We start from the raw sequence: 24,757 nt of genomic DNA, 5'->3' as shown, positions 1-24,757 counted from the left end.
TGTGATGATGAAGGTATGGGAATGGGCTGCAACACACAGCAAAATGATTGTGTGATGAATTTTAGTATGTTTAGTTTCATGATTTGGGTTTGAATAAAAAAATTGATTTTTATTTTGTTAAGGCATCTTTGAAGGAGGAAATAAAGTCTGTAGGGTACCTAGAAGAAGTGCATTTTAAGGGGGCACTTAACTTTTTATATTACATACAGTTCAGTATTTAACTTGCTGTTCACCAATCAAGTCTATATTAAGCTCTTTGATACAGAGACAAACTTTTTGACATGTTTGTTCAATGCCTAGCACAGTGGGGGCCAGATCCCTGACTGGGGCCTTTAGGTGCTACCACAACACAAATAAAAATAAATAATTCATGATTCCAGATGCTTCTCTTTTGGAGAATCCTCCTGAGTACTCATCCTTTTTGGGACCCTGCCCCCTGCTTGCTCCTCTCAGCCTGCTCCCCCTCCTAGTCGCTCAGCCCTTAAGGGTGGGGTCTTGAGGGGAAGGGCCGGTGTGGGGGCGGGGTCTCAGGGGGAAGGGCCGGTGTGGGGGCGGGGTCTCAGGGGGAAGGGGTGGTGTGGGGGTGGGGTCTTAGGGGGGAAGGGGTAGCATGGGGATGGAGCCTTGGGGGAAGAGCCAGCACAGGGGTAGGGCCACAGTTCAGGTGCTCGTGGCCCCCAACTTAAAGGGAGTTTCTGCCACTCCTGAACCTTTCCTGTTGGTGTAAGTAGTGTCTACACTGAAGTGCCACAGTGACACATCTGCAGCGCTGCAGTTGTGCTACTGTAGTGGTTTGAGTATAGACATACCATTAGATAGATAATTGGTGAGTGAGCCTGTGTCACCCTTACTAAGTACTTATTTAAGAGGTCTCTGTTAAATGTTTAGTTCAGAGCACAGGAAGTACACTGTTTTCCAAATCTATTATAATATCCCAGGGATATCCTCTCCAGATTTCTGACCAGGACTTTGGAACAACCCAGGAAGAGACTTCCTCCAGAGATTCTATCTTTTACACCAAGCACTGGTGTCCCTATGCTGGGACAAGACTTCGGGAGTGTAGTTCAGTGCTGTGTTAATATTCTTACAGTGCAGGCATAAGGAATAATGCTCAGTTATGTACCTCAGTCACAATGTCTTGAGGTAAGAAACTTCCCAGTAAAGTACCAACTCTCTGGTCAACTTTAGCCTGTATTTGGTACAATAAAAATGTATTCTTTCCCTCTAATCTGTTTTCCCATTTTAAAAGGGGCTGTTAGGGCTGTGTGGAAGTGTTGCAACAGGACCCGAAACTATGTCAAGTTTACGTGGCTGCAGATTTCATTACAAACTCAAGGCTCAGGTGATGTTCATCAAAAGGGTGCTAACCCTGGTACATGCTTGAAACTTTTACCAGTATACTAATGTCAGTTAGGGATGTGATCCTTTGACATCTACATGAGGAAGTTAGAGCGCAATGAGCTAGGGTGTGAATTTAAAGTGCACTAGCTTCCCATGTGGACACTCCTAGTGTGTCTTGGGGAGGTGGATTTCCTGCCCCACCCTGCCCATTGGTTTTGGGGCACACACAGTGTGGGGGAGAATAGTGGAGACTTGTAAGGTCCAGGTAGCCCATGCAAGAGTGAAAGGGTCATTTCATACTTCACTTTACCTCCTTGTATGGGTATGTCGTGCAAGACAGTCTCACCATATCTATTAGGGATGAGAAATGAATGACCCAGATCTCAGAATATGGATTTTATCATTTTGAATATAATGGGAAGCTGCAGTCTATAAGAGTCAGTTCCACCTCCCTTCCTTTTGTGGTAGAGCTTAGAGTGGTTACATCTAGAGTTATGATAACAGCGTAAATACATATTGTGGTGGGCTGGCTGAGGGGATCGATCAATGGCATTTTGTGCCCAAGTTCGTTCATCATTTCTCCTGGCATATAGTATCTAAGTGTTTTTTTAATTACATTAAGGTTTTTGTCTTCGGTGGCTTTGACTCTTAGGTCATTTCACACTTCAGGTACAGCTTGTGTTAGAAAGTGCTTCTTGACACTGTCCTGGATTTCTTTTTGCTTTATTTCCACTAATGCTTATCTATGATGGAATGAAAATAGTAACTTAGGCAGAAATTAGTTATTAGGATTGCTATATACTTTAGTTAATATCCTTTTAAGACAATCTCTCTCTCTCTCCCTCATCTGTTCAAACCAGTTTTCTTTTTTAGCCAGTTCTCATAAATTCCATGTCTAAGTTTTGGAAGTAACCTTTTGAATTATTCTCTGAATCTTCTGAGCGCTACAATAATTTCCCTATAGCCTAGTGATCAGAAATTAATAAGAGGAATATATTTCACGCTGCTGTATATACAATAACCAGTATTTCTTTCGCATTAAGTACTACCAGACATTAGCCCCAATTCTGAGGTGCATCTGAGCTGCATGTTAACAGTGGCTAATCACACACTTAGTAGTGAACTAAATAGCTATCAGAGAGTTAGAACAAGGTCATGTGACTAGCTAGAACAACAGTGTGTGGACTCAGAGCTACCTTGCAAGCGGCCCCTGTCTCCGTTTCCCATGATTCCTCAATAAACTAAAAGAGAGAGACTTTTATAAGTCTAATAACCACAGCCCTCCTTAGGGTCTGGTTTGTTAACTTAAAGATCAAAATTAAACACAAAAATCTTCCTATGAGCCTTAAACTGTACAAAGCCCCAAACTCACCTGCTGTCTCAGGGCTTCCCTCCTTTGGTAATCTACTCCCAGCCCTTCCTAGCTGGGGCAACTCCCCTGATATCAAGGGTATGTATATGCTGCAATAACACACCTGCGGCTAGCCCATGTCAGCTAACTCGGGCTCCATGGCTATAAAATTGCAATGCAGACATTCAGGCTCAGTCTGGAGCCTGGGTTCTGGGACCCTCCTTCCTCGTGAGCCCCACAAGTAAGGGAAGTGATGTTTCATAGGAAACTCCACAGGTGAAGCCTCAAGAATAATGAGAATAACATTCCCTGCCCTGAGATGGGGCAATATAGCTTAGAATAGCAACTTTAGAGTTTGGCCCACAGTTATTAACAATCATGTAAACCTCACATTATTATTACTTATATTTTAATTTAAGATACTTTGCACTAATATTAAGCTTTTCATACCACTGTACGAGCTATCATGTGTAATTGGCTTACAGACAACCATGACATATCACACAGCATTTTAGCAAGGGAAATATCAGCATTCATACACTCTCTGAGCAAGCTGAAGTGTTCCCCAGAAGGTGGAATGAAGCCAGACTGTCCTGCTTTATTTTCTGCTGACACATGAATTTGTTCAGATCCTGGTTAATCCTCAAGTCTCAGTCTAATGGATATCTGCAGTCCAGCACCAGCCACCATCTGACCATTCCTCCATTGTGCTTTGGGTGGTACTGCTGGTTGCACTTTTTACTATGAAGGGTTTTAGGTGTGGATCTCACTTCTTTCTTTGAACACCTGACCCACTTTATTCCTCTCTCCCTTTTTTAAAGGAATATGAAAACTCTGGACCACATCCACTGGTTTGCTCTGGTTGCTTTGCACTGCCCCATAAACTTGGTTTAATTTTAAATTAAACAGGGTTTACTGCTGATTTGCATTGTCAGGGTGCCATAGAGCAGCTAAAGTGTACCAGTGAATCTGACCCGTGGTGTTGTCAGAGGTGCTTTCAATTTTAATCCCTGTTGCCCCTTTTATTATTATTATTTATTTGTATTGTGGTAGGGCCTGGGAGCCCCAGCCATGGATTAAGATCCCATTTTACTAGGTGCTGTGCAAACACAAAACAAAAGATGGTCCCTGTCCAAAAGTTAAGTATAAAACGAGACAACTGGTGGATGAAACAGACTGACAGGTGTCAAAGTTTGACTCAGACTCACAATTTATCAGACCACTCTGTTTTATTAGCAAAGCTGCTCTGCTAATACATTTAGAAGTGAGCCCCCCGAGTGGGGCTTGTGTCTCTTAATTTATACAGTTTTTTGGAGAACAAGTTACAGAGAAGTTACAGACAAAAGAAGAAAAAGATTTTAGTCACCACCCTTCGAGATCCCTGAGACCAGTCACGTATCTTCAATTACCTGCCACCCTTAACAATCTCCTTTAAGAGCTTCCAGTTAACTTAACTAATTGCCCTTCACACCTTCCATTCTCATGCCTGCTTCTTAGACGTGCTGGCTCTATCTTAATTGCTTCTCCATTCAAAAGCTAACTGTCCCTACATGTGCTCCCTCAGATATTTTGTAACATGTTTTGGCATGCCCTCTCATATACAATGTATCCAGCATGTCCCCTTATACAATGTTATACAATGTTATACTTCCACAATCCCCCCTTTTGGTCAAGGCTACGCCCATGACCAATGACTTACTGGATTCCATACATCAATCGTTCTTTTTCATTACTTTCACTGGTGACATTTAACAACATTAGATTAGCACTCTGGTTGGGATAACCTGATGGATGGTGCGTCTTGTGCAGTTTTGGATACAACAAGAAATCAATTGAAAACACACAAAGATTATTAGAATTCCAAATAGGATAGTCAGGATTCCTTGAAACAACCAGTTTCCCAGACTAGAGAAATTGAATAAGTTACTTACCCATTTCCACAAGGAACTTGGTTCTTCGTGGGGAAGGTATGCAATTTGCTCCAGATGGCTAGCATGATTTATTACCTCATTAGTATTATCAGGTATGTATACACAGCATTCTGTTCCAATTAGAGCACAGGTCCCTCCTTTGGCTGCCAGTATTATATCTAATGCCCGACGGTTTTGGAGGGCCACTTGTCGGACCGCTCCTGCTTCTTTGGCTAGAGCTTTTAAGCTCTCTCCTGTTTCATTGGCCATGATCTCAACCACCGCTTGTAACCTTAAAAGCCTTTTTGCATGGTGGATTACCCACCCTACTGGGACTAAAGAAATACCAACAGCTTCTTCCCAAGTTAGGGGGCTTATGTTATCCACATACCATTTAGCATCTGGCAAGTCCCTCCTTTTTCGCCTGAAATTACGGAGGCGATTTCGTGGGAGGGATTGAAGCACCCGGAATTGTGGGAAAAGCTGAGCAGGATAACAGATACCTGACCAATTTGCTGGTAACACAGTGTAAGCGTTTTCCCCACAAACCCAATGATGTCCCATTAAAGCTGGGAAGGGTTGACTGCAACCCTTTGACATGTAAGAATTTATGAAGGAGGAATAGTATCCCCCAAAGGGCACAGGATGATTTTCACTGGGAGAAGAGGTAGCATTCACATGACATTTGTAGATGGTGCTGTTTTTCTCAGGGAGGCTATAGGGGGAGCAAGAGATTGAATCTTTGGTTTGGTCCCAGGTTGAGAGGAAGTTTATCTTTCCATACCCGGTTCGCCATTCTCCAACCTTGTTTCAATAGTATTGGATGTATTGGAGACAGCTGCTCCTCCCTAGATTCAGCCCTGTCCCATTACACACCCAGCACCAGTGGCCCTTTCCTTTCACCACACTTATAAGTTTAGGAACATATGTTTTTCCCAGCCCCCAAGTGTCATTTTCCTTCCATGTCCTTTTAAGTGGATAGGGTTCTCCAGCAAGTTCTGAGGAATTCAAAGGGATTGCCATGGTGGGGATACTAGCTTGTGAGTGAGCTGGGATGTGGCTGCAGACCCAGCAATTAGAAATATTCAGGATCTGGGCTATCTGCACCTGTTGTTGGATGAAAGAATTGTCACTGTCACTCTGGATTCCCCAGACCCTCAGGACACAGTAGCTGAGGATTAAGCTTCTCAAAGGACACATGTTGGAAGCAGGACCCTTTCTGGTTCCGACAACCCCTTTCGAGGGAACCGCAGTCACGGTTTTACGTCCACCAGGCAGCAGGCACTAGGCTCACTTCTGCTTCTTGTTTATTGGGTCCTGCTGTCTGCTTACCCTCTGCTTCTGGCAACCCTTACGAGAGCGCAGATTGTAAGGTATTGCAGGCTGTTCCTCTTTGTCTTCTGGGGTTGAAGCTGGTTCTGCGTGGTCTTGCAGAGGTGCTTGGTCCCCTTGAGGTGGTGCTGGCTTACACTGTGAGGCGTGGATCCATGCAGCGATGCCAGATAATTTCACTGCTGTCTGGGTGGTGAGCAGTACCTGGTATGGACCCTTCCACCGGGGTTCCAAGGCGTGCTTCCGAAGGTGATGCCGCAGGTAGACCCAATCACCAGGCTCAAGAGTGTGACAGGCAGCAGAGGTGGGTTCCGTCAGCCAAGCTGCTCGCACCTGCGAATGGAAGGAGCTCACAGCTTGCATTAACCCTTTGCAGTACTGGAGGAGCGTGCTGTGAGTTAGGTTTAGGTCTGAGGCTGGGGTAATAGTGGCCATTGTTCGCATAGGGCGTCCCATGATGATTTCAAATGGACTCAATTTGTGTCTCTGGGATGGGGATGACTGAATTTCCATAAGGGCCAGTGGTAAAGCAGCTGGCCAGTTTAACCCTGTGGAACTACAGATTTTTGCCAGCTTATTTTTAAGCACACCATTTCGCCTTTCAACTGCCCCTGCACTCTGTGGATGGTAAGGGCAGTGCAACAGGTGGGTGACATGTAATACCTGGTTTACATGTTGAACAATTTTTCCAGTAAAATGTGTTCCCCGGTCACTAGACAAAGTGGCAGGAATTCCCTTGGTAGGGATAATGTGGTTTAACAGACCTTTTGCAACGGACAATGAATCAGCTTTGCGACAGGGAAAGGCTTCAATCCAACCCGAAAACAGACATATTATAACTAAAATGAATTCATATTTCTGACACTTTGGCATTTGTACAAAATCAAGTTGCCAGTGTAGGAAAGGTGCTTGAGGCAAACCCCGGAACCCTTGTGTTACTTTTACAGATTTGCCTACATTGTGGCTTTGACAAGTAACACAAGTGGCACAGTGGCAGGTTGCAAAGGAGCTGAAATGGGGAGCCCACCACCAGGGCGGCTAGAGACGGGTAGAGTGAGAGGGGGGCTACAAAGGTACCGGTGGGCGATCGCCAAAGGGAATCAGAATGCAAAGAGCAACCCAAAGCACTCCAGGAGTCTTTCTCTGTTTCTGGGGCAGAATCCTGGAGCTGAGCGAGATGAGACAGGGATGGTGGTGTTACAGAGACAGAGAGGGGACCAAGAAATGCGTCTGGTGAAGGTTTTATAGTGGCGGCATGTTTTGCAGCAGCATCAGCAAGTGCATTACCTTTTGCCACCTCGGTGTCTGCCGCTGAGTGGCCAGTACACTTAACAATTGCCAAGGCAGACGGTAGTAAAACGGCATACAAGAGGGCGGCAATGTAGGGGACATTCTTGATAGGGGTACCAGTAGAGGTAAGAAAACCTTGAGCCTGCCAGAGGGTGCCAAAGTCATGCACAACCCCAAAGGCATACCGAGAATCAGTAAAAATAGTGGCAGAGAGCCCCTCGGCTAGAAAGCAGGCACGGGTTAGAGCAATCAGTTCAGCCACCTGGGCAGAGGTCACAGAGGGTAAGGGCGCAGCTTCTATGGTCTCAGAGAGAGAGACCACAGCGTACCCTGCAAGAAGGTGGCCTTGGTCATTTCTATAACAGGACCCATCAGTGAATAATACCAGGTCAGAGTTAGGGAGAGGTACATCTGAAAGGTCGGGGCGCGGGACAGTGATAGCGGAGACAGTTGCAAGGTAGTCAGTCATCACTAGGTAAAGGAAGGAGGGTAGCGGGGTTTAACCGGGAGCAGCGCTTAATCGTGATATGTGAGGCTGAAAGCAGCAAAAGTTCATACCTAGTGAGGCGAGCAGAGGAGAGGTGAGCAGTGTTGCGTTGCAGAAGGAGAGTTTCCACAGAATGGGGAACCATGAGAGTGAGAGGAGAGCGGAGGACAAGGGACTCAGACATCTCGACCAGGCGCACTGCAGCAGCTACAGCGCGTAGGCAAGGGGGTAAACCCTGCGCTACAGGGTCCAAGGTTGCAGAAAAATAAGCCACTGGGCGATTTCTGTCACCGTGCTCCTGAGTAAGAACCCTGAGGGCACAAGCAGATTGTTCGTGACAGAAAAGGGTAAAAGGCTTGTCATAGTTAGGTAACCCTAAGGCAGGGGCAGAGGCTAAATTCTGCTTAAGGGAGATGAAAGCAGCATTTGCTTCAAGTGGCCATGGCATGGGGTTAGGTACAGAGGATCGAGTGAGTTCTTGGAGTGGTTTAGCCAGAGAAGCATATTGGGGAATCCATTGCCTACAGAACCCTGTCATGCCTAAGAATTTTCTGACCTGGCGTGGAGAGCAAGGCTGGGGAAAGCTAAGGATGGCTTGTACCCAGGCTGGATAGAGTGTATGGGAGCCCTGAGAGAGAAGGAAGCCTAGGTATGTGACAGAGGTTTGGCAGAGCTGCAATTTTGTGCGAGAAGCCTTATGACCCTTGTTTGCTAAAGCTGTGAGAAGTGTTAGTGAATCAGTTTCTGAGGCAGACAGAGAGGGGGAGCACAGGAGTAAGTCATCCACATATTGGATCAGTGTGGATCCTGATGGGAAAACCAGATCAGCAAGATCCCTGGCTAGGGCTTGAGAAAAATAGGATGGACTCTCTGTATACCCCTGGGGAAGGGTAGTCCATGTATATTGTAGTCCCTGGAAAAATCTCTGTATACCCCTGGGGAAGGGTAGTCCATGTATATTGTAGTCCCTGGAAAAATCATGGAGCAGGTCCTCAAAGAATCAATCCTGAAGCACTTGCATGAGAGGAAAGTGATCAGGAACAGCCAGCATGGATTCACCAAGGGAAGGTCATGCCTGACTAATCTAATCGCCTTTTATGATGAGATTACTGGTTCTGTGGATGAAGGGAAAGCAGTGGATGTATTGTTTCTTGACTTTAGCAAAGCTTTTGACACGGTCTCCCATAGTATTCTTGTCACCAAGTTAAGGAAGTATGGGCTGGATGAATGCACTATAAGGTGGGTAGAAAGCTGGCTAGATTGTCGGGCTCAACGGGTAGTGATCAATGGCTCCATGTCTAGTTGGCAGCCGGTATCAAGTGGAGTGCCCCAAGGGTCGGTCCTGGGGCCGGTTTTATTCAATATCTTCATAAATGATCTGGAGGATGGTGTGGATTGCACTCTCAGCAAATTTGCGGATGATACTAAACTGGGAGGAGTGGTAGATACGCTGGAGGGGAGGGATAGGATACAGAAGGACCTAGACCAATTGGAAGATTGGGCCAAAAGGAATCTGATGAGGTTCAATAAGGATAAGTGCAGGGTCCTGCACTTAGGACGGAAGAACCCAATGCACAGCTACAGACTAGGGACCGAATGGCTAGGCAGCAGTTCTGCGGAAAAGGACCTGGGGTGACAGTGGACGAGAAGCTGGATATGAGTCAGCAGTGTGCCCTTGTTGCCAAGAAGGCCAATGGCATTTTGGGATGTATAAGTAGGGGCATAGCGAGCAGATCGAGGGACGTGATCGTTCCCCTCTATTCGACATTGGTGAGGCCTCATCTGGAGTACTGTGTCCAGTTTTGGGCCCCACACTTCAAGAAGGATGTGGATAAATTGGAGAGAGTCCAGCGAAGGGCAACAAAAATGATTAGGGGACTGGAACACATGACTTATGAGGAGAGGCTGAGGGAGCTGGGATAGTTTAGCCTGCAGAAGAGAAGAATGAGGGGGGATTTGATAGCTGCTTTCAACTACCTGAAAGGGGGTTCCAAAGAGGATGGCTCTAGACTGTTCTCAATGGTAGCAGATGACAGAACGAGGAGTAATGGTCTCAAGTTGCAGTGGGGGAGGTTTAGATTGGATATTAGGAAAAACTTTTTCACTAAGAGGGTGGTGAAACACTGGAATGAGTTACCTAGGGAGGTGGTAGAATCTCCTTCCTTAGAGGTTTTTAAGGTCAGGCTTGACAAAGCCCTGGCTGGGATGATTTAACTGGGAATTGGTCCTGCTTTGAGCAGGGGGTTGGACTAGATGACCTTCTGGGGTCCCTTCCAACCCTGATATTCTATGATTCTATGATTGCTGACCCTTGTAGGAGAAGGCAAAGAGATACTGGGATTCAGAGTGCACTGGTACAGAGAAGAAAGCGGAGCACAAATCTACAACAGTAAAGTGGGTTGCATTTGGAGGAATAGACGCTATTATTGTAGCAGGGTTAGGAACCACTGGAAAAAAAGGTATGACAATACGGTTAATAGCTCGAAGGTCTTGAACAAATCGCCACGATTTGCCATCAGCCTTTTGAACTGGGAGGATAGGGGTGTTACAGGGGCTGGAACAAGGGACAATAATTCCTTGTTCTTTTAATGCAGATATAACTGGAGAAATCCCAGCCTCTGCCTCAGGATTCAAAGGATACTGAGACAGGCGAGGCAGAGGTTTGGAATTGTCTACAGTAATCCAAACTGGGTCAGTAGTTAATCGGCCCACTTCAGATGCGTGAGATGGCCATAGGGAGGAAGGAACCTGAGAGAATAGGTGCTCTAGGGACAGAGTTAAGGGACAGCAAGAGACCGGAGTGGAGAGGGAAGTTTCAGACAGCAGGGAGGCTACAGAATCACATAAGGAAGACTGAGGGATTTGCAGATAGACACCATCTGGGGAGCAGTAAATAGAACAGCCAGGTTTGCATAGCAAGTCCCGTCCCAGAAGGTTTGCAGGGGTGGAATCAGAGAGGAGGAATGCATGCTCCTCAGAGAGGGGACCGACCTGAACAGACAAAGGTTTTGAGAGGGGAAAAGAGGTAGGGATCCCTGTAATGCCAACAGCAGACACAGATTTTCCAGATCGGGGAACCTCAGGCAAGTCAGTGGTGCGGATTCTAGAAAGAGAAGCTCCAGTATCAACAAGGAAAGGGAGAGAGAGATCATTTACAGTCAGGACACATTCTCCAGTAGGGGACAGAGGTAATAAGGGAGCTAAAACTTTGTGAGGTTCCCCAGCATCCCGTCATTGTTGGGGTGAAAAATAGGGTTGGGGATCAGCTGGAGGAACCAGCGGGGGGTTCACTTGATTTCCCATACAATTATTAGGTCATCTTGGACACTCTTTTTTCCAGTGTCCAGGCTGTTTACAGTAGTTACAAACCCCAGTTAATCCAGCCCCCCGCCCCCTTCCGCAACCCCGTCCCTGTCCCCGGTGTGGTCTGCTTAGTCCTGAATAATGCTGTATCTGCAGAGCCATTAACTTTTGGGAGGACTGTTCCTCCTTTCCTTTTAAAGTGTGGTGGCAATGCTCTGCTACTGCCAGCAATTTGTCCATGGTTTCAGTTTCCCATCCCACACTTTATTCGTTTTAACATGCTGCCTGTGGCAGGGAGAAGACCATCCACAAATGCATGTGCCAAGGCCCCCTGCCCATTTACATCGGGCTCTTGTATTCCTGAATGTTGTAGGAAAATATCAGTTAGCCAGGACCTATAGTCGCCTGGGCTTTCTCCTTGCCCTTGCTTACAGCAACGTATTGCTGTTCAGTTTGTTTTAGGAGACCACACTTTGGGAATGGCTTGATGCAGGTGCTTCCAAAGAGCCATATACCGGTCTCTGTATGCCGAATCTGGGCCAGTACTTTTTATGGTTGAGTGGCGTGCCTCAGCTGGCCAGTCTGCGGCAGCCAACCATTTTTCATAATAACTGGCAGGAGCTAACAATTTACACAGTTGGAGGAGATCTGTCTCAGAGGGTTCATAGGTTTCACAGATTAACAGAAACTCCTCAGGAAATTTGACAGAGTTTTCCTGTGGTTTGGGAAAACTTTTAACTATAGATAAAAGTTCCGTATGAGTCCAGGGTTTATAATCCTATATGGACTCACTTTCTCCCATCTTAAGGACTCGTAAGGGTGCCACAACAGTTTGATCAGAGTCTCTCATTAACCTCCCATCAGGTTCTCTTTTCCAAGAAGAGATGTCAAGAGAATCTTTGCAGTCTGCTTTGGATTTCTTCTTCATAATATTTTGCAGAGCTGCGAGGCCAATGAGGGTATCTTCTTCACTTTCATTATCTGTAGTCACTGAAGATTTTTCCTTTTCTGATTTCTTATTTGCGCAGGAGTATGGTGGGGGTCGGGTTTAATCCAGATCATTGCACAGGACTGGGCAAAGGGGAGCGCTCGGACTAGTGGTGGGAGAGATTGCGTCCAATTGAACTGTTAGTTTTTTGATAGAATTTTTAAGAGAGGTGAGTTTTGACTCAGTCCATCTACGATTTGCCTCTTCCCACCACTGCATGAAGCAGTCTACTTCTCCTCTCTCCAGTTTGGTTTTTGGGAGGATGAGTTTGCTTTTTAAAGAGTCCACTCGATCCTTGTCCCAAGAACCTAACAGTGGCCACTGTAATTTGGGGTTCTCTAGAGCTAATTTGGACCAATTTTCAAGAAACCTACAAGAGTCCGGACCCCTCCTAAAATACATAAAATAAGCTGGAGTTCCCTTAGGGAACTGTTCTACCTTAGACTTCTGATTACCCATCCAGGAGGACTTCATACAGCACTCACACAAGAAGGAAATTCGGGCTCAGCAGAGCGGTACCCGGTGCAGCACACAGAAAGGAGCCCACAGGCTACTGCCTCAACTGCCCTTGCTTTCACACCAGGGGTTATACCCAAGGCGTGGTGCGGCTGCAGCTGTGCAGATTCCACTTATTCAGACCGTGGGGACGGGGACCCCTTGGTCAGCCAGTCTCTGGACAGAGATGGCTCCCAGATTCACACACACACCACGGGGAAGACGGATAGACACAAAGACAAGACAATCCTCAAACCGGTTAAAACACAAAAATAATAATTACCTGAGACGTCTGATTCCAGAAGCTGGATCCAAAGACCCCTACCCGAACAGAGTGGGAACCAACAAGTTCAATGGCGTAGACTGCGCGGCTGCTGTGTACCTTTCTGTCTTGTGGAGGATTGCTTGGACTAAGCGTCCAGGCGCCGGCTGCCACGATCGTCCTGCAAGGCAGTCAGGGATCACACAGCCTCAGTGAAGCCACTTGCCATCTCGGTGGAACCTCCAAATTGTCAAAGTTTGACTCAGACTCACAATTTATCAGACCACTCTGTTTTATTAGCAAAGCTGCTCTGCTAATACATTTAGAAGTGAGCCCCCCGAGTGGGGCTTGTGTCTCTTAATTTATACAGTTTTTTGGAGAACAAGTTACAGAGAAGTTACAGACAAAAGAAGAAAAAGATTTTAGTCACCACCCTTCGAGATCCCTGAGACCAGTCACGTATCTTCAATTACCTGCCACCCTTAACAATCTCCTTTAAGAGCTTCCAGTTAACTTAACTAATTGCCCTTCACACCTTCCATTCTCATGCCTGCTTCTTAGACGTGCTGGCTCTATCTTAATTGCTTCTCCATTCAAAAGCTAACTGTCCCTACGTGTGCTCCCTCAGATACTTTGTAACATGTTTTGGCATGCCCTCTCATATACAGTGTATCCAGCATGACCCCTTATACAACGTTATACTTATACAATGTTATACTTCCACACAGGGAAGCATAAGGAAGCAGTGAGACAATACTGGCCACGGTGACAGAAAGAGGTCTCAGCACGCTCCTTGTAACTGATGGCCATCAGTTCTTCTTGATACAACCAAAATCACTAGTCCCTTTTGAATATGTGTGTGTGAGAGAGAGAAAGGGATGTGTGTACATATAACACATGAAAAAACATTAAAAGAGTGTTGTTTAGATTGCAAAGTCAAGCACATGAAATGCCATATTTAAGGATGCCTATTTCAACCTTAATTCAGACCCTTTGTGCATATGCATTATGATACTATCCTTAATTACGTGGACCATGTAGCACACAGGATGGATGGCATGTGTCCATCTCCTCCTCCCTGGCCCAGTCCCACAGGCTGACCATGTCTCAAGCTTCTAGGTTAGGAAACCTCTCAGGTCCTGGGGGCTCTTCCCCTTTCTGGAGGCTCCTGATAGTCTCCCTGTTCAAAGTTGTGAGGGCAACACTTTGTCACTTATCTCTCCTTCTTGCTCCTAGGCCAGTACCTATAGGAGCTGCTTCTCAGAATGGCAGGAGGATTTTACGTATCACTGCTGCTTCTGAATGGGCAGATAACCGTTATTGGTATTGAAATCATATTAAACATGTGTGACATCGCACTCCATATGTTTTATGGAAATATGCTTATGAGTATGAATATAATGTAACTGGAATATGCTTTATGCAAATTTAGGTCTCTTGTAAGGTATCACTACAAAGCTTATAATCTACTGAGTGTATTCATCCTATTTGTACGTATGTATCATTCTTGTATCTGAAGCTAGAAATATGAAGTATAAGTCTGAAGACCTATTGTAATTATGCAAAGTGTGGGCCATTAATGGTGGTTTGGAGGCTTGATGGCTCCCATTGACTACAGTAATTGGTTGTAAATGGCTCTATTTACTTGCAAACTTCCCTGGATACATGCAGGCCAGCCCTGGACGAATGAAGTCTCACAGGACATGTGACCATTTCACAGGGTACGGGAATCCATCTTAAACCTGGTGCTTTTCTATTTAGAAGGAGAAGTGAGAACCCAGAGAGACAAAAGAGTCTCGCTTTGTGCCAAAGCTATAAAAGGGGGTGGAACAGAACAAAGGGGGCTGCCAATTATGAGAAATCCCCTAGTTGCCACCTGAGCTGGAACTAACAAGAATTGTACCAGGGAAAAGGATTGGGCCCAGACTAGGAAGAAGTCTAGTCTGTGAAAGAAGCTTATTGGAACTTCTCTGAGGGTGAGATTTACCTGTAAAGTTTCTTAATGTATTAGGCTTAGACTTGCATGTTTTGTTTTATTTTGCTTGGTAACTTACTTTGTTCTGTCTATTACTTGAAACCACTTAAATCCTACTTTTTATACTTAATAAAATCACTTTTGTTTATTAATTAACACAGAGTAAGTGATTAATACCTGGGAGAGCAAACAGCTGTGCATATCTCTCTATCAGTGTTATAGAGGGTGGACAATTTATGAGTTTACCCTGTATAAGCTTTATACAGAGTAAAACAGATTTATTTGGGGTTTGGATCCCACTGGAAGCTGGGTGTCTGAGTGCTGCTGAGCAGTTTTTGGTTAAAGTCTGCAGCTTTGGGGGCGTGGACCAGACCTGGGTCTGTGTTACAGCAGGCTAGTGTGTCTGGCTCAACAAGGCAGGTTCTGAATGCCCAAGCTGGCAGGAAAAACGGACTCAGAGGTAATTTCAGTATGTCAGGTGACAGTCCCAAAGGGGTCTCTGTGACCGAACCTGTCACAACATGTTTAATCATAGTTTTGTATGAAATCTTTATATGCACAAAATAGCTCCTGTCTGTACTTTGGAAATGATTCATGCTTGGGTAACCTACATGTTCAACAGTACAACTACTTCCAAAAAATAAAGGAGGATTATGTAAGAAATTCAGCTTTCATTTAGAAAGAAAATTAAGCTTCTAGATCATATGATTGCAGAAAAAAGCTTGTAAATGTGACTTATAAAGGCTCAAAGTCCAGGAGGCAAATTATTGTTTGGCTTTAAAAGGAGCCTTAAAAAAAGAAATCTCATGACTTTGGGGGCCTGACACATGATTTTTGAACCCTTTGGGTTGACAACACTGTTACCCCTGAAAATTTAGGACAAGTCTATATCTGGCTGCTGCAGGAGAGAAGAAACAGAGCAAGCATCCCTTCTTTTCACCCAATCTGCCTCATGCAGTGGCTGTGCGCAGTTGCAGTCCCAATACTTCCTAAGCACAGGAACTGCTCCCTCCTTGTGTCCCGGGAGACCAAGTTGCCATAAGGAATGAAGAGGCAGTACCTAACATATATAGGTTTGTGAGAGGTAGCTAAATAATGTTTTTAAAGTGCTGCTGTGTATACTATAAGCACAATGTATTAAGGTAAATCACTGGCAAAGATGGGAAAAGAACTTGGGATACCTAGCTCCTAGCCCTATGCTCAGTATACACACATGCACGTGCATACACCCTCTCCAGGGGAAAGCCTTTAGTGATGACTTACACTTTGCACTAGATTCAGTGGCTCTGATCCAGTCTTTTGACAGCAAAACTCTCAGGATTAAAATTATGCGAATGAACACAAGTGCAGGAGGTTGATGAAGTGCAATGAATGTGAATATAGCCATATGATACCTATTAATGATGATACAAGTTGCTTAGCTATTTCTTTGTGCATCATGAAGTTTACACCTAGGGTTCCATTTTCAGTGAAGGTGATTCCTGTATAAATGGGAAAGTTCATGGTCCTTCAACAGCAATTCCAGCGGTGTGTGCATGTGTGGAGACAGTGTTGCCTAGAGCACTGGACTGAGACTCGAGAGACCTGGATTGTGTTCCCACCTGCTGGGTGACCTTGGGCAAGTCACTTGCTGCTCTGTGCCACAGTTTCCCCATCTGTAAAATGGTGATGGTGATACTGACCTTCGTTGTAAAGTGATTTGAGATCTACTGATAAAAAGTGCTGTAGGAGAGCTAGGTTCTTTTTTAAGGGATCAGTGAAGGAGATAGAATGTCTGTGTTTGAAGCTAGGAATTAATTTAATTGTATCTTTATTAGCATATAAGTCAGAGGGATACGGTCTAGAATGATGGCCATGAGTAATACTGCATTAGAACAGCTGCTTTATGATACAGGATGGTTTATGTGCTGTAATGTTGAATACTGTAGTTAAAGCTAATGTGCTACTAGAAAGTCAGATTACCCTTCATGACTGGATGGACCAAGGTGTCCAAGGGATGTTGCTTCAGTTAAAACAGAATTAAGAACATAAACGCAGTTGTGCTGGGTCAGACTAAAGGTCCATCTAGCCCAATATCCTGTCGTCTGACTGTGGCCAGTGCCAGGTGCTTCAGAGGGAATGAACAGAACAGGTCAATCTATCAAGTGATGCATCCCCTATCATCCAGTCCCAGCATCTGGCAGTCAGAAGCTTAGGGACTCTCTGTTGGGTTGTATCCCTGACCATCTTGGCTAATAGCCATTGATGGACATATCCTCCATGAATTTATCTAATTCTTCTTTGAACCCAGTTACAATTTTGGTCTTTATAACATCCCTTGGCAACGAGTTCCACTGATTAACTGTGCATTGTGTGAAGAAGTACTTCTTTCTGTTTGTTTTAAACCTCATGCCTATTAATTTCATTTGGTGACCCATGGTTCGTTTGTTATGTGAAGAGGTAAATAAAGGTTCCTTATTCACTTTCCCCATACCAGTCATGATTGTATAGACCGCTATCTTATCCCTGCCCCCTCGATAAACACCTTAGTTGTCTCTTTTCCAAGCTGAATGGTCTCATTCTTTTTAATCGCTCCTCATATGGAAGCTATTCCATACCCCTCATCATTTTTGTTGCCCTTCTCTGTACCTTTTCCATTTCTAATATATCTTTTTTGAGATGGGGCAACCAGAACTGCATGCAGTATTATAATGGTTGCAACAAAATCTTGTATTTTTAGCAGTTTCAACATAAAGCAAATTCTTCCCATGCTTCTGGTGTAATTCACACGCCTAAATTGCCAGTTTCAGGAGCAAAATAGAGCAGCATTTCTGTGGGTAGAGGATGTTTTTCCTCTTCTCCATTGCAGATATATGAAGCTCCAGTTTTTGCTGAACTAGCTGTTTCTTTGCATGGCCCAGTCTTTGTTTTCATTGGCAGGATAGTATTGCAGACTTTAGAAACCACAAGGAACAGATCAAGTGCTTTAAATTCTGTAATATAAGTGTTAAATATTTCTGCACTGAAATTCATTATGGGTGAGATTAGATGTCTTTGCCATATCCAAATGAGTAATCACAAATCTTGGGTGTTCATTTAACCCCCAGAAATATGCCTGCTCAGCGTAGTAGAGATGCAGGGGTGTCCTTGAACACAAGCAATGCACTGACTTGCCAAATCACAGGATGGTCCAACCTCCAACAACAGGACCAGGATGAGAGGCAACTCACCACCTGGCAGGGAAGGGCTCTGTGTTTGCTTGGAGCAATGTAAACCAGAAGGTTGATCCAGCATATACATGCCTCTGGCCGTAAGGGTTATACCTGTTACGCAGGAATTATGAAAGGGTACAATAATAATTACTTGCTAATAGTAAGATCTTAAAATTTTACTGAATAATATGCTGCTTATTCCTTGGCTGCTACTTGCACCACCATGCTTTAACTACTTTCTTGCTGGGCAGCTTGGACAGCCTACCATATTAATTGCACAGCCTGCTTCATGGTCACCTCAGGCATTCATTGTAAAAGTTTTCAGAAAGCTACTTGTTTAAAATCCCAGCTACAAAACTATGTCTTATGTGCTCTTCCTTATGGACACTCAAGTCACAGGGACCTAAATTTTCAAACATAATGAGTGATTTTACGAGCCTTAGTTTTTGCGTGGCTCTTGTGGCACCTTAAAGGAGCCTAATTTTCAGAAAGGGGTGAGCACCTGCCCTTCGAAAACTAGGGCCCTCAAAAGGTGTCTTGGGCACCGCAAAATCACTGGTCATTTAAAGAAATTTAGGCCATCGTGCATTTTTTTTTCCCATAGAGGTCCTTATCAAGGCTTCAGTGTTTTCTCTAGGCCTCTTCACACTTTGGTAAAGCCCATTCACGTATTACATTCCAGTTTGGAATGAAACCCTTAACAAATGTTTTAGGAATGTTGTCATAGTTGTTCTTATCTCCTTCTTCTGCAAAGGCGAATGATTTATAAACATTTTCAGTTTCACTCCTACTTGCACAGATTAACAAGTGGACCGATACTTCACTGCTCTGTGTGATAAGCTTCACTGTGGTTTAGGACCAGGGGAAGCATTCCTTCCACATAGGTATTATCAAACTGAAAGGCTGGTGGAGCATTAAATTTGAGCAATTTCTTTTCCTCTCATTGATGCTGGTTCAACACAAGCTAGTTTCTGGCACAGTGTCACTTACGGGTAAAGAATCCCAGAAAAAGCTATTTTCTGCTCTCGTAGCCAGCAGCACTACCAACTCTCCTGATTTGGCCATGAGCCTGGCAAGATTTGAGTTGGGTTTCAATTTTTTTAAAGCCTCGCGTGATCTCAGGTTCCAGTCTTCAAAACCTGTGACATTTTCCTAATTCAAAATGGCAGCCATCTCCCACTACTTTCAATGGGGCTGAAGCCAAACTGCGCTCAGCCAAAATGGTTATCATTTCCCTACAGGCTTTGGACGTGGAGGTGAGACTGCCCCTAGTAATGACAACTGCTACCTCCCACTGATTTCAATGAGACTGAAGCCAGGCAGATTCAGGGAAGATCCCCCTCCCCCAGGGTCTGTGGTTAGTGAGCTGGACTGGCCAGGAAACTATAATGAGACCATAGTATGTAGGGTTTAAGGGGAAGTGTGGATGCAGGGAGAAATTGAGAATCATGCAGAGGAATGTGGGGGTTCAAGAGAGATTCTGGGAGGGCTAGAGAGAGACTGAGCAGTATGCACAGGAATTTGGGGTGCTCAAAGCCTTTTTGGGGACAGGGGGAGGAGCAGAGGGAAAATGTGAGGGATAGGATTTTGTAAAGGGAAAGAGCCAGTCACAGAGATGAAGGCCAGAATGGACCAGCATATCATCCAGTCTGACATCCTGTATATTACAGGCCACTGACACTAACCAACTCCCATACCAAGCCCAGCAACCAGAATTGGACCAAAGTATTTCAGCCTGCAGTAGACTCAACAATTGTGTGCCATGGGTGGGCTGGGGTGGGGCAGAGAACAGGAAGGGTTGAGATGCACCAATGGCTGAGGATCCTGCAATGGCAGGCCACTGATTAGATGGGATATGGCCAGCTGATGCTAGCAAGTGACCTCCATACCCCAGAGAAAGGTGAAAAAATTCCAGGAGGAAATTCCTTCCCAACTCCAAATATGGCAATCAGACCCTGAGCATGGGAACGAGACACACCAGCCAAGCACCTGAGAAAGGGAATTCTCAGTGCCATCTCAGAGCACCACCCTATCCAGTGTCCCATCTCCAGCCATGGCCAAGTCTGACACGTCAGAGGAAGGAGACAAAAACAAACCAAACAAATGCCACCAGGATACATCAAGGGAATAACATACCCCTTCCTATAGGGATAGGTGAATGTAACTTGGGGAGGAGAGGGACAAGAGTCTGTATAGGAGTGTGGAGTGGGAATATGACTTGAAACAAAATCGAATGGGCTGGGGAGGGAAATGGGATGGGGAAGGAAAGAGGATAATGCTAAGTGAGGGGAATGGAAAGGGACAAAATGGCAACTCCCCCACTCCAGAGATTAGGAGAGGGCAAGGAGTGTCCCCTTTGGGGCATTCCATATTTTTGCAAGGGCATTTCAGGTTAAATTTTGACCCTGAAATACTCATGTACACTTTGGGAGTGGGGAGCTCCCTCCAAAAGACTTAAAAACCAGCAGACACATAAAAACAACCCCCACCCCCAATACATTATTATTTTTAAAAATCTCATGATGATCAAGATAATCTCATCATTCTGGCAACCTGATTTATAATTTTTTAACAATTGGGGTTGGCAGTACTGCACTGAAAAAGGAACTTAAATAAGACAGGAAGCTCTAAAGCTTCCCTCTGTGTGTGTTAGAGATTTTGCCAAGAATCTTTCCCAGTTCCTCTTATCTCACTTCATGCTACCATTATAAAGAAACAATACCCACATCTCACATGGGGGTACCCCTGTACATGTGCAATGGCAGGAGGGTAAACTGAGCTACCAGTGCTGCTTGGGCAGGACTCATGGAATTCAACAGCCTAGAATCACTGTTACAAGAGCTCTGTGCATAGAATCCTCCTGGAATTCAATGGGAATTCTATGTGCAGAGCACATGGGGGATCAGGCCTGTTAAGAGGGCCCAGGATTACAAAGCCTTCACTATTAGACTGCTGCCATGATTCAGTTTGGTGGCCAAATGGGAGCAGTGGGAGAGGCAGCAGCATGCATCTACAGCAGCCTGGGGGTTAAGTTCAACCTAATGAAGACAGCGTTCAAAGATTATCTTCACTGTTACTCACAGCACCATCTGGCACAGATGCACATGTGGGAGATTAAACATGTAAAAGATGGCAACAACAACAACAAACATTTCCATAATAGTACTTTTTTTTTTGAAGGAAAATATGTTGACCATCTAATTTGGATTCATAAAGAAACCTATTAATCTGAGGCTTCAAAGAGTTGTCTCAGAACTTTTAATCAGGAGTTGCATTTTACTGTGGAAAGGAGCAGAGGGGAGTGAAAAAAATAAAACAAAACAACTGTCTATTTGAAAGCAGTCTGGGTGAGGGAACTCTGCAGGGAGCCTCTTCTCACCCACCTGGAGAAGAGGCTCCCTGAATGCTTGTTTTCATTAGCATGGGCCTCTCTGGCTCTTCAAAACCCTTTCCATGGGTTGCCAAGGCAACCTAGAGCCATAATGCAGCACATGGGTGTTGTACATCAACTGGTGTGTTGCACTTTATTGACATAAACATGAAAAATAGCCAGGGGCCAAAACATGGGCATTGTCTTTTATCATGGACATCTAAAACTTGTGGGGTTTTCAGGTACTCTGCTACGTGTATCTGCCAAGAGATGGTTGGTCAAAAAAAGGACAGGATATGCACATCAAGAACCATCCCCTTTGATTTTAATGGGGCTTCTTGCTTGTGTAAGGCAAACAGGATTTGGCCTGGAATGTGCGAACACATGCAGATATTGGGCCAGATTTTCACACAATTTAGCACCGGCAGTTGGGACTACCTTTTCAAAAGGGCTCAGACCCCCCCAGTTAGGCACCGAAGTAGGTGGCCACATTTTAAGAAGCCCTTGGCGGTAGGGATTGAAATAGGAGCTGGTGGTGCAGAGCACTTTGGAAAACCTGACCCAAGTTGTAGCTGCTGCACACCTGAAAAATCTGATTTTTAGGGTCTAATCTTGCAGTTGCTACTCACGTGAATCATACTTACGCAAGTGAATAGTCCCATAGTAAGGACTACTCATCTGAGTAAAGATCATAAGAGCAAGTCCTCTAGTTTCACAAGGCAAGGCTCACATGCTTAGCTAAAGTTACCTCGTGGAGAAGATAATTTGTGATGTGATATCGCAGATTACTGTTTGCAAAAGAGAATCAGCACTGGTGTATCGGCTGGAGACAAAGTATGAGAGAGGATAGACTGTTGCTTGAATGAGGTCAACAATGAGGAATAACAACTGTAAGACCTCTTTAGATTTGTAGAGCACAGCCAAAGAAAAGATTTGTATCCCCAGGAATTTTTGTTGCACATCCAGCTAGACATGGCTGTCAAAGAGTTTTCATTTAGAGTCAGGAAGGGAGGTGCTGGCTGCAATAGTTGGCAGGAGAAGAAGGAAGGGAGTGGGTCTGAAAATATACAGTCACTTCAACAAATACCTAGTTCTCTTCTTCATGTATCATGTTAGCATTTGTTGGAATGTGAATGAGTAGTAGCAGCTCAGCAGACAGAGAGCAGCAGGTTATGTAGATATGATAGTGCACTTGGGACAATTGGTGTGAGTGTCCACTTTCTTTTCCTCTGCCTCATGCATACAAAGAGAAGGGGTGAAGTCCTGTCCCCATACTAGAAATAATGAACAATAATAATACACCCCAGGACTTTGTGATGGGGTGTCTATCCCACACAAGGCCTGAGGTAAGAAGGGCCAGTTAACCCTGTGTCAGGTTGCACCTGGAGGAGAGCCAGGACCTGATAAAGGCTAATTGATGAAGTCTAGCTGGGCAGAGCCAGACTGAGTATAAAGCCAACAAGGTGACAGCAGGAAGGGGCTACTGGGAAGAACTTTACAGTCACTCCCTAGTGAAGTGGCTATGTATAAGGAGGAAGTCTAGGGGGTGAGTAGGCCCTATGATCCTGCCTCAGATACTGACTGTGGCAAGAACCTGAGAGGGGTGAAGTAGCCACAAGGAGCAGAGGAAGTTCCAGTGGTAATCCAGAGGTGGGCCAGGAGATAGGGAGGAAACAGCAACAGGGTCTGATGTTTGATAGACTATTGTTAGGGCATAGGGTCCCTGTGCTGGAACTTGGAGTAGTGAGTGGGCCTGGGTTTCCCTACCAACCACTGGGAAAGTGGCACAGACTGTGCTGTGGCTCAGAAGACTGCCTGACTTAGTCTCTCAGGACTAACTTTAGTTTTTCCATTCTGGGGTTTCATAGTGACCTGGCTGGAGAACTAAACCATGAAGAGGGAGCAACCAAGTCCAGAGAGACACACACCCAGGAGTGAGCAACCAAAGGAGGGGGCATCAAACTGCTCAAGAGCTAATCCCAAGATGTGTCACAAAGCAGTGCCCCTAATGGTGAGTGACTTGTTCTAATACAACTTTATTCTACAATTACTATATTTTAGTGGGTTCTCCTGTAGTGACTCTCACTTTTCTGTGAAGTATTAAAATCTTTCATTACTTATTCACGCATTAGAATAGAGGCTACATATTTTAAAGTGGTGTCCTGTCATAATCATTTCAGGTGCAAGAACTGTAAAGCTGAATTATTATGGCACCAAATCTTGTTCGTATATGTACAGATACGCATGCTCTATGTTGATGGCTAAGCCTTCATATCTCACTTCTTTTACATTTTTCTTTTCCTTTCTACTCTTATGTGAACAGAAGCCTGTTTTATTTAAGCCCCGTTCTCTCATGTATATGTATAGTAGTGATGGCTAAAATGACTGTAAACTTTATTCAAGAATGCGTCCTCCTGGTGAGGAACAAGAAGGGTCTGGCCCAGTGACAGAAGGACAATCATAGTGTTGCCTCTTCTTGATCCTAGTGGCCAGTCTAAGTTTGGGGATCTGGGGTTTTGCAAATTGGAAGCAGAAATTGATGGAGTCTGGTATTCAGTGATGCAATCTTATTTATCCACAAGGAGTGGACAAAGTCCATCTTCTCCAAATGCAAGAGGAACCAAAACCAAAAGGAGCAGTTTCTTAGTTTACAAGCTCAAGCCTCGTTAACCAGCAGACTCTGAGGCATGCTCTCTAGCTGTCATGCTGTGCTCACAGGCTATTGGCTGCCTTTACTGCTTTTGCCTCCCTTTTCATTCTTATCTGTGTGATGGGTTGGGTCACAGAGACCCCCTTGGGACTGTCACTGGATGTGCTGAGATTACCTCTGAGCCCATTTTCCCTGCCAGCTTGGGACTCCAGAACCCTGCTTGTTGAGCCAGACACATTAGCCTGCTGCAACACAGAACCAGGGTCTGAACCACACCCCCAAAGCTGCAGATTTTAACCAAAAACTGCTCAGCGGGTCACCTACCTCAAGCATCCAGACACCCAGTTCCCAATAGGATCCAAACCCCAAATAAATCTGTTTTACTCTGTATAAAGCTTATACAGGGTAAACTCATAAACTGTCCACCCTCAATAACACTGATAGAGAGAGATATGCACAGCTGTTTGCTCCCCAGGTGTCAGTTACTTACTCTGGGTCAATTAATAAGCAAAAGTGATTGTATTAAGTATAAAAAGCAGGATTTAAGTGGTTTCCAGTAATAACAGACAGAATAAAGTAAAATAAAACAAAACACGCAAGTCTAAGCCTAATACATTAAGAAACTGAATACAGGTAAATCTCATCCTTAGATGTTCCAATAGGCTTCTTTCACAGACTAGACTTCTTCCTAGGCTGGGCCCAATCCTTTCCCCTGGTACAGATCTTGTTAGTTCCAGCCGGCATCTTGGATGAAAAGCAGATAATTCCACATGACTAGGACTCCTCTTTTCTGTTCCACCCCCTTTTATAGC

The 24,757-nt window shown here is 44.9% G+C and overlaps 1 long non-coding RNA gene across 3 annotated transcripts in view; it reads left to right on the top strand.

Moving 5' to 3' along the window:
- LOC311516126 overlaps positions 1–24,757 on the top strand; it is a 275,101-nt gene that overhangs the window by 137,901 nt on the left and 112,443 nt on the right. For all 3 annotated transcript variants that reach the window (XR_014710333.1, XR_014710334.1, XR_014710335.1), the window contains one exon: positions 23,164–23,306. This is a non-coding gene — a long non-coding RNA (uncharacterized lncRNA). The remainder of the gene's footprint in view (positions 1–23,163; positions 23,307–24,757) is intronic.

Source organism: Lepidochelys olivacea (genome assembly GCF_965140295.1).
Source record: "Lepidochelys olivacea isolate rLepOli2 genome assembly, chromosome: 2".
NCBI lineage: Eukaryota > Metazoa > Chordata > Testudines > Cheloniidae > Lepidochelys > Lepidochelys olivacea.
Note: the sequence above shows the minus strand (reverse complement) of the source record. Positions and strands in the feature narration are given on the sequence as shown.